Below are 10345 nucleotides of genomic sequence, written 5' to 3' on the forward strand. Positions count from 1 at the left end.
TACTGATGAAAGCTTATGCCCAAATAATTCAGACTAACACGGTTACTCCCTGATACTTGACAAAATGGTTAATAGATCATATACATACAGTCATTGCAAAGTTCTCATCTCAGGCTTGTCGCAGTGATGGAACTAATGGCTTGTAAAGTCTCTGGTAACTTCAAAAAGATTGGAAGGTCCATAGATTAGAACATTTCTTTTTAGTTGCAGAGAATCAGAGCAGGAAAGAGGCAAAATGGAGATGATTCATGGGTCTTCTGTATCCTTTGCCAGGTGCTTGGAATTGTACTATCCCAAAACGAAGCCCACAGCATAGTTTTTGGGAAAATTACTGGCACAAGATGCAGTCCAGGTTCACGTGGGCAAGTCACATGCCCTTACATGGCTTGCTGACTCACGGGGCAGCCATTACCCATATACTGGCTGGGAGGTCCACAGGAAGGCTTGCTGAGTGGGATGAGTGGTGGTGGGGGGGGGGGTAGGGTGGTCGTATGTCCCGTTTTGGCCAGGACAATCCCCTTTTTAAGCCCTGTTCCAGATGTTCTGATTTTTTTGGCAAAACTGGGCATTTGTCTCATTTGCTCTTGTCAACTGATGATCAGCTGACGAGAGCAAATGGAACAAATGCCCAGTTTTGCCAAAAAAAAAAAAAAAAAAGAGTGGAGTGCGCCCCCTGGGGAGCATAGAGGAATGTTCAGAGGCCACACGGGCGGTCAGCCCCGGGGCGGGACAGCGATGCCAGGTGGCTTAGCCAGTCCTGTGCAGTGTCCCCTATCTATGGCCCCTTGTGAGAATTAATTGTCTTTAGTGGGCCATCAACACAAAGCTGCCTGATTCATTGTAGATTTTAATTGGTGGGCGTTACCCCAGGAACAGACACAATGATGACACAAGTATATAGCCAATATTCATAACTTCAGATACATGCATATAAACAGGATAACAATACTTAGCAAATCATAACTGTTCCATTGACAGCTACTTTTGTACATGTTTTGTTGCAATTGTCTAACAGTGGCATCATTGATATAAAGGTCATATTTCAATCATACAGCATCAGACCTTGTTTCCCCCTTTTGTTGGGTGGTATGGCTGCTGTCTGAGACTGTTTCCTTAAATAGTATCCAGGCCAAGTCTAACAATTTTAATGTCTTTCTTATTGACTTTAGCCCCTCTTTAACTAGCTTCCTCTTTTCTTCACAGTAGATTTTTATACCTTTCATTTTCCCCCAGGGTGTTGAACTTTAATTATGTTAAGTAATTTATGCAGTTGAACTTTATTATATAACATTAATTATAACGTCTTTAAAATAGAGTATTATGTTTTCATTTTCCACTATTAGTTATAATCTACACTGGGTAGATTTGCCAATCCTTTCAAAAGTTAGAAAGATAATTGGTGTTTCATTAAAGTAAATATTATTAGGGTTTGATCCAGATCTTATTGATCAATGGCAAAACTCCCATTGACTTTCTGTATGAGCAAAATGGAGCTGTTAAGCCAAAGTTTTCAAAAGTGGCCTCTCATTTTGGCTGCCTCACTTCTAGGGCACCAAAATGTAAGATACAGGCCTGATGTCCATCGATGCTGAGCTGCTACACTTCCTGCTTGTCTAGTCTGGGAGCTGGAGGTGTTCGGCGCCTCTGAAAATCAAGCTGGCGTATTAAAAGTTGAACACCTGGCACCCAAAAGTGCTAGTAACCCTTCAGTTGATTTTGTGAGGTCTGGTAAATATTCGTGTTTTGTGGGATCAGACTTGTGAAGAGGATTTTTTTAAGCTCTAGAATTAAGTCAGATACAGCTTTGGTGAGGCAATAGATTAATTTAGAGTAAATCTGTTTTCTGCTTGTCTGTGCTGATTATCACCCAGATATGCCATTTGTCATGGCTGAGATCTTCTGTGAAGAAGCCAGAAGGAGTGCCACAGAGTTTCTTTTTATAGAATGCCTTTGAAATCAAGCCTTCGTCTCCTCTTTCTCCTTCTAATGTTAGATGAGTGTTGGAATAAATACCCAGCCTGCTATGGCTCTTAAGGAGCTCCACAATGTTTTGCCATATTAATGTTGGAAAATAGGCTGTAAACAGTTTTAAGTGTTCCCAGCAAAGTGATCGCTGTATAGAGTTAATATTGTTCACAGTTGCACTGTCAGGCAGCCAGACAAAACTAGGATGAAATATTATGTGCTCTCAGCAGGGAAATGACCTGCTTCTTTTTGTCCACTGAGGCTTGCTCCTCTGTTCTGATTGAATTATGATACTATAAATGAAGGGTTACTGCCTCATGCCAGAGCTGTGCAATTCTTATACATTTCATAGGAGACTGGGGAAGGGGAAGAGTGTTAAGCTAACCAGTCCTAACTCTTTCTCCCTGGACCCCTATGAGTCCTGATACTGTAAATGGTAGTCAGGTCCTACCTCTAGAGAGACAAGGTGTGCGAGGTAATATCTTTTATTGGACCAATTTCTGTTAGTGAGTGACAAGCACTCTCCAGTGGCATCATTGATACACAGGGCTCTGAGGATGTGACCCGAAGAAGAGCTCTGTGTAGCTCAGAAGCTTGTCTCTCTCGCCAACAGAAGTTGGTTCAATAAAAGATACTACCTCACACTCCCACCTCTCTTCTCTCTAATATCCTGGAACCGACATGGCCACAATAACACTGCATACAAATCCTACTTCTGTAAGCCAACTGACCACAATAATAGTTCAGCCATCTATTGCAGCTCACTGCTGAGTGCTAAGTGGAAAAGACAGTTGCTTATTTTGTCCACTCCATAGTTGCTGGAGTGTGCAGTTTTTGTATGAATGTTCATTGGGAGTTACCAGACTCTGCATGAGCACACCCAGCAGAGAAAATAAAAAGGGGTTTTATGTGTCAGATTAATGTTGGTTTCTGAGCATAAAGCAATGCTTGCAGAGGACCTCTCTGACTTTACTAAATTGAAACAAGATGAATTCATCTTCATTATTTAAAACACTGTGAAAACTTGCTTATACTGTCATGAAACTAGGTTTTTTAACTTTAACCACTCATCACATTCATGGTAAGTGCCAAAACCTGAAAATATTATACTGCCAATTTTAAATAAAGCATGGGGTGCCTGATGTTTAACTGATATAAATTCAGGGGGGGAGGAATATTTCTGTGGCAAATTACATCAAGTTTGCTAAACCTGTTTTAAGGAAGGTCTAAATTGCAAATTGAACAGCATGAGCCTTCTAAAGCAATAGTTGAAAACTGCAGTCTTTTTTCCAGGGGGAGACTTTAGTGTTGATTAAGAATGTTTCATTTATTAGAAAACCTTATCCAACTCCTGGATTATTTTTTAAAAGAATTAAACTGTTGTTATAGTTCAAAAGGAGATCTTCGCTGCCATAAACTACAAGAGTGCAGACCAAAACAGCAGCAGAGCTCCTCATGTGAATTCTAGCAAGAAGTTTGTGTACTGAATGTTTATGGTGTGGTAAAATGCTATATGGAGAATGTTATTTAATCTTTTAAGCTTTAAATGATTATCCTAACATTGAACTAAGACTGGAATGCTGCTTCCTGTACCCTTTCTCCTCCCTGTTCTGAAACTGTGTGTGAAAGAGAAAAGGACTAAACATAAACATTTGACTGGCCTGATGCTAGGAAATCAGGTTTATTGGATTTTTAGCAAAGGAACACAATGTTATAAGCCTTGTAGTTTGGCTGACTCTTCTTAGTTGACTGAGATGTTCTGTTTTATAGTTCGTCTACTTGGCACTCTGTCAGACACTATGATTCTGTAATGCCATAGCTGTCAGTGTATTGTTATATGGCAAAACTCTCTCTAACTTTATAACTCCTATAAAATCTATGCAAATAGACAAGCTACAGTATGAACAAGAGTCTTCAGTTGCAGTAGTAAAATATTCCTGTTCAGAACAATTGCTGTGTCTTCCTTAGGTAAAGAACTGGCAGTGGCTTGTGTATTAGCATCACTGCGCATGTGAGTTACATTGCAACCACACAACTGTGTGTCCTTGAGCTGCATTGGATCCTCCTTTAGCTTAAGTGGTAGGGGCATTCGCTTTCGGAGCACAAAGATCTGAGAACTCTCCTGGCTGCTGTCAGGAACTGAGCCGTCCTGGCATGCAGCATAGTGACTACCATGAATTTCTAGTTGGCCATGAATTTGACAAAGTTGTCCAAATGTATTCACAAGTAATAGTTTATTACTGAACTGGAGTAGAACAGTTCCTTTTAATAGCTGCTTTTTAAAAAAACAAATGAGAGACTTGCTTGTATCTGGGGCTCTGTTTCTTAGTTTTATCTTTGGATCACTTATACAAATAGCCTAGTGGTAGAGTTTTGCTCAGATGAGTATTGAATCACAAAACTTAAGATGTGCCGTGACTAGTTCTAATGCCCTAGATATAGAAGAGTCTGTGAACTCTTCTCATGTATATCAGCAAGTGCTGCCATTTCCCTGCTACTTCCAAGAGAGAACTGAGTGTCTTGTGGCTCAGTCTGAGCTACTGTCCCATAATACATGGGTGGTGGTGGGGGAATCCATGTATCTTGATTTCAAAAGCAAAGCATAGTGGATATATTCAAAAAGTTCAATTTAGTTAATAATGTTTGACCCAAAGCTGAAATGTTTTATAAACAGTTTAGTTTCAATGAAATCTCAGGGTGTGTGAGGGGGAGATGAAGACAATGCCTTTTTTCATTAAGAATGTTTTAGTAACATCTAAATCTCAACTCAACTGCCTGGTTCAAAAAAAAAATCAGAAATAAAACAGGATTTTTCAACCAGCTCTATCCAGTATATGGAGCCAAAACCTGTAGAAATTATGTTGTGGAAGCTGCATAGCAGTGCATATAATGTGTTTGCCTGTTACAGATGGTCAACAGGCCACATGTAAATTTACAGTAAGAATTCTGAGACTTGTCTGATGAGCTGTCAGCACAGATGATCCCGGCATGCCCCAAACATTCTGCCATTGTTATACTCTGAGCATCAATACATGAAGGCTCCTAAGTGGAAAATACTTCAGTTTTATCTAGGATGTATTGGCTTTATAGGCAATATGAAGTACTTGCAGATTTCCCAAACTCCTCCCATTGCACCAGTTTCGTCCCAGTTTGTTCTCTTTTATGGCTCTGAAGCTGTCTAGCTTTGCATCACAACTCAAAAATATCACTATCTGGCACCCTGCCATGTCACACTAGTTCTGGAGATTGTCAAGTATACTGAAGCATCAGAACTAACTATCCTTTACAAACTAGTCACAGGAGCCTTTGGGCCATGGCTGGTGACAGAGGAAGTGTGGCTCAGTATCTGAACGTTTTTAATACAAGTTCTTATTTACTAGAGTAAATAGTTTAGAAAACACGGGCATGATCCTGCAAACTAACATAGCTTCTTTGAAGGAAAGGCCTGCCTCTCTAATCTTCGAGAATTCTTTATGTGCATCACCAAATCACGGATAAAAGGAACCTGGCTGAAATAAGATGTAGTTGTAGGTGCCCAGAATCACTAAAGGTCAAGCCCCAGTTACTTACAGGAAGTCCCCAAAAACTGAGGCTCCCAAAGTTAGAGGCCACTCTTGAAAATTTTGGTGGTGAACATGCAGAAATGTGGACATAGTCCTTCACAAGAGGCTACTAAGGAAGTAAGTCCTGGTGAGAGGTGAAGTGTTGTCATGGATCAGAAATTGGCTGAGACAGGAGTGAATAGTCAATTGTCATCATGACACCTGGCACCCTGCCTGTTAACTTTGTGACTGAAGGTTCCCTATTAGGCCTGTTAAATATTTATGGATGATCTGGAAAAAGGGGTGAACAGTAGGGTTGCAAGCATAGTGGTGTTGGAAGTAGCTTGGTCAGCTTCTTGCAGTCATGAAGTAGTAAGGAGGTCACACATTGTGGGATTTGTGACTCTGGGTAAACCAAACTTTTTAAGAGTATTGCCATTGGAAATCTAATGCAAACAAATTCAGAATTCATTTTCCACATTGCCTAATATTCACTGCTTCATCAGACATTCTTGCTAGTAAATGCACTTCTGAAAATATTCAGCGAAAGTAAACACGGAAGTGTAAACAGATCACTTTATGTGCACAAATATTTGTGGAAAAAGTTTTGAATTTTTTGCCCAGTTTTAATACACAAAAAATTACCATATGTGGTTATTCTTGAAGTGCATGAAATGTAACTTATATTTGAAATTCAAATAATCTCCTTGCAGCCATACTGTAGTCCTAGTACATGAAAGTTGAAGTACATTCTACTCTCACAGTGAAGACCTGCTACAAAATCTCATTCAGGTCGTGATGAACATAGAAGAAATGGAGCAGAAATGGAGGATGAATTTTTATACCTAGATGAGGGGGCAGATTAATAATGGGAAGCAAATGTCATATGTTTCAGATAGCTGTGAGGAGGTTTATGTTAGAGGGACTTGCCCATATTGCCTTTTTCTTCCCTGTGCATTAAATGAGATGACACAATCTGTAACTCTTTAGTTTACCTCATATGTGAACATAGTGAACTGCCACTTCACATTTCAGGTAGTCATGGTGAATTTGTATTAGCATTTTGAGGGGCTGCGTTGTATGAATTATAAGTGATGCATGAATACATGTTTCTAAAGCAATAGGTCACCTCTAAAAATGAGTGCCATTGAAATGCGCATCTGGCTGAGTTTATCACAGTAAAAACATTTTCAGAGCATATGAATTCTCATTTAAACTAACTTTATTTTGCATGCTTTAAAGCAATTCTACCAATAGTAATTTGCAAATATTTAAAATACACAGAATCCAGGAGAAAGAACAAGAAAAAGATAACTAATTGTCCAGGTAAATAGAATCTGAATCAAGTCACTGTTTATCTCCAATAAGGAAATCAGGCCTTGATCCTGCAAACACTTAACTTTAAGCATGTGACTACCTCATTAACTTCTTCAAGCACGTGCATAACTGTTTGCAGGATCAGGGCTTAGTTCATCTCTGCACCCAGCTGCCCCTCATCGCTCTATTGGCTGCGCTGTTACGATGAGTTTGAGGACCCCTCTTGCAACCGTAGTAATACTACACAGTGGGTTGGGGGAGGGGGGGAGCAGCCGGATCCCAGGCCACCAACAGCCTAATAAGAACTGGAAGTCCACGCGGCCGCAGAGTACTCTTTTCAGAGCTGCTTCTGTGAAGTGATCTGTGCATCAAACTAGTCCTAGCTGAGCTTAAAATTGGATGCCCATAGAAGATGGACCCTGATCTGGAAAAAAGGGGTAAACGCTGAGGTGGCAAAATTTGCAGATACAAAATTACTCAGATAGTTGAGTCCAATGCAGACTGAAGAGTTACAAAGGGATCTCACAAAACTGGGTGACTGCGCACAAAATGGCAGATGAAATTTCATGTTGATTAATGCAAAGTAATGCACATTGGAAAATATAATTCCAACTAGAAAAGGAGTACTTGTGGCACCTTAGAAACTAACCAGTTTGTTTGAGCGTAAGCTTTTGTGAGCTACAGCTCACTTCATTGGATGCTCAAATAAATTGGTTAGTCTCTAAGGTGCCACAAGTACTCCTTTTCTTTTTGCGAATACAGACTAACACGGCTGCTACTCTGAAACCTGTCATAATTCCAACTATAACATATAAAATGATGGGATCTAAATTAGCTGTTATCACTCAAGAAAGATCTTGGAATCATTGTGGATAGTTCTAGGAAAACATCCACTCAATGTGCAGCGGCAGTCAAAAAAGCTACAAATGTTGGGAATCATTAAGAAAGGGATAGAGAACACGGAAAATATAATAATGCCTCTATATAAATTCATGGTACACCTGTATCTTGAATATTGCGTGCAGGTATGGTCACCCTATCTCAAAAAGATTGATTGGAAAAGGTTTAAGAAATGGTAACAAAAATGATTAGGCGTATGGAACAGCTTCCATATGAGGAGAGATTAATAAGATTGGGACTTTTCAGCTCAGAAAAGAGATGACTAAGCGGGCATATGATAGAGGTCTCCTTCTCATAACACAAGAACTAGGGGTCCCCAAATGAAATTAATAGGCAGCAGGGCTAGCAATTAAGAAATACATATTTCGATTTGTAAGCTAAACATACTTGATCTGGAACTTGTTGAGACACAAGAATACTGCCATTTCCATGGGCTCCCTTTTGGGAGTAGATCTTCACTTTCAAGAAAGACAATCACTACAGGCGAGTGAAAGATCTCTACTGAAAGCAACCAGCTATGTACTGACACCGATGAATCCACACGGTGAACACCGTCCAGTCAGTGCTTTGTTTCTGGTCCCTGGGAAGCCAGTTGCAGAGTTAGATCTTGTGAACAGCAAAGCCGTATGTGGGGTTCTCCATGTGGGCCAGGTTGGTCCTTGTGTGGCAGAGGGCTGATGGACTATAGAGACTTAAAGGGTCTGAGGCCATGCTTCAAGGGGAGAAGTAAAGAGAGAGGACTAAATGCAAAGGAGCATAAATGACAGATGTGTTGTGACCTAGAGGAGGAACTACTTGTACTTATTGTGTGTCCAGTAAACCAGACTCTGAGCAGGGGTGTTGCTTGAACCTTGTTGAATGTGAAAGCCCACCTACAGGAAGCTAAGAAGGGGAAGCTGAGGGAGTAGATACATGACCTGACGGGGTAAACTAATCTTGTTCTACACAGGGCTTTGGAGCTGTGCCCCGGCTCCGCTCCAGCTCCAGGCAAAAACCTGCAGCTCCACTGCTCCGGAGCTGCTCCGCGCTCCAGCTCCAGGCTCCACTCCAAAGGCCTGGTGCCACACGCGACAGTCTAAGCAAAATGCTGCTGCTGCTACTCATCTCTTCCTTGCGTGTCTGTCTGATCACATCACTCCCCTTCATGAATCCCTCCATTGGCTTCTCATCTGATATTGTATCAATTGTGGCTTCTTACCATCACCTTCAAAACTTTAGGTAATGTCCCTCCTTGCATATTCTCCCTTGCCAAGCTTTGTGCTGCGTTTGTCCCCTCTGCTTCGCCAGTCCACCTCTCTGTCAGACAATTGCCTCTGTACCTCCTTCCACCCAACCTGTCAGAGATAGTGACTCCTGAGCTCATCCTTAGTCTTAAGGACATAAAATATGGTCACGAGAGAGGCCCCAACATCTGCTGTGCTGCTTGTCGTGAGTCATGTTAGTAAATTATATACAAATTTATTGTTGTTCCCCATTCCTTGACCTCTGTCGCTAGGTCATGAGCTCCTTTTGAGCAGAGACTACCCAGGCCTAGTACATTGTGGGCATTACTGCCAATAAATATTTATCAGTGTTCACGCTCCTGTACACCATTCTAGTTGCACAATATCTATACCGTGTTCATTTCTCACTTGTTATTGTATTGTTCTCTGAAACATTTCCTGAGCATAGCCTAGCAAACCCTTCCCCTTGGGTTAGGGGGATAAAAGCCTGGTGTCTGTTTAGTAACCCAATAGATATATAGGTATGGTGCTAAATGATACCACTTCCAATTTTTCTGACTCACTAGGCTAGTGAGAGTAGCCATAATATACAGAAAACTTTACCTTGAAGATCACTTAGCAGACCACTGTGTAGATAAACCTCGGGCTAACAGGAAAAGCATTAGTGGAAAGCAGATGGAAAGCAGAGTATGTGGTTGGCATGGCCATTGTATTGTGGTTGTAAACCAGGAGATGAGTTATGGTGGGACAAAAGAACAAGCATTTAAAACAATTATTTAGAAAGGCCGGGGGAATAAATATACTGAACTAAATGACTGGTAGTGACTAAGAAAAAAGGGCAATGTATTCAAATCACAGCTGTACCATTAAACAATGAGGACCTGCAGACAAAATGGAGTGACATGATGATAATTTGAGAAATGGAAGGCTTCTGATTTGAGGAAAATAAATGGAAATGGTTCCTCTACGATCATCTGCTTATGCTGTGACTGAAGAGTCCAGAGAGCTAGAACAAGCCTGCTTATAAGTTCTGAACTTGTGCCAAAAATTTCAGTATGGTTACATTAATCTGTACAGAACATTGCATTCAGATAATTCAGTAACTTTATGAATCACATGCATTGATTCATTTCAGTAAACTCCATTCCAATTGCATTCTCATGTACATCTTTCTGAGTTGAGAGCAAACCAACCTCTGTCTCTTTGTTGCTTGCAATTAGAAGCATTTGCTACGCTTAACCAATTTTTTAATTTAAAATCTTGAGTCTGTAACACATTTTCGTTCACCAAAGAACATTATTTGAGGTTTCAAATGAAAACCCCCAGTGTGTCACCGGTCTTTGACAGTGTGAAATGTGTGTATAGATACAATGTGAGGAGGGGTGTGTGTGTAAAACA

Source organism: Eretmochelys imbricata, chromosome 3 (genome assembly GCF_965152235.1).
Source record: "Eretmochelys imbricata isolate rEreImb1 chromosome 3, rEreImb1.hap1, whole genome shotgun sequence".
Taxonomy (NCBI): domain Eukaryota; kingdom Metazoa; phylum Chordata; order Testudines; family Cheloniidae; genus Eretmochelys; species Eretmochelys imbricata.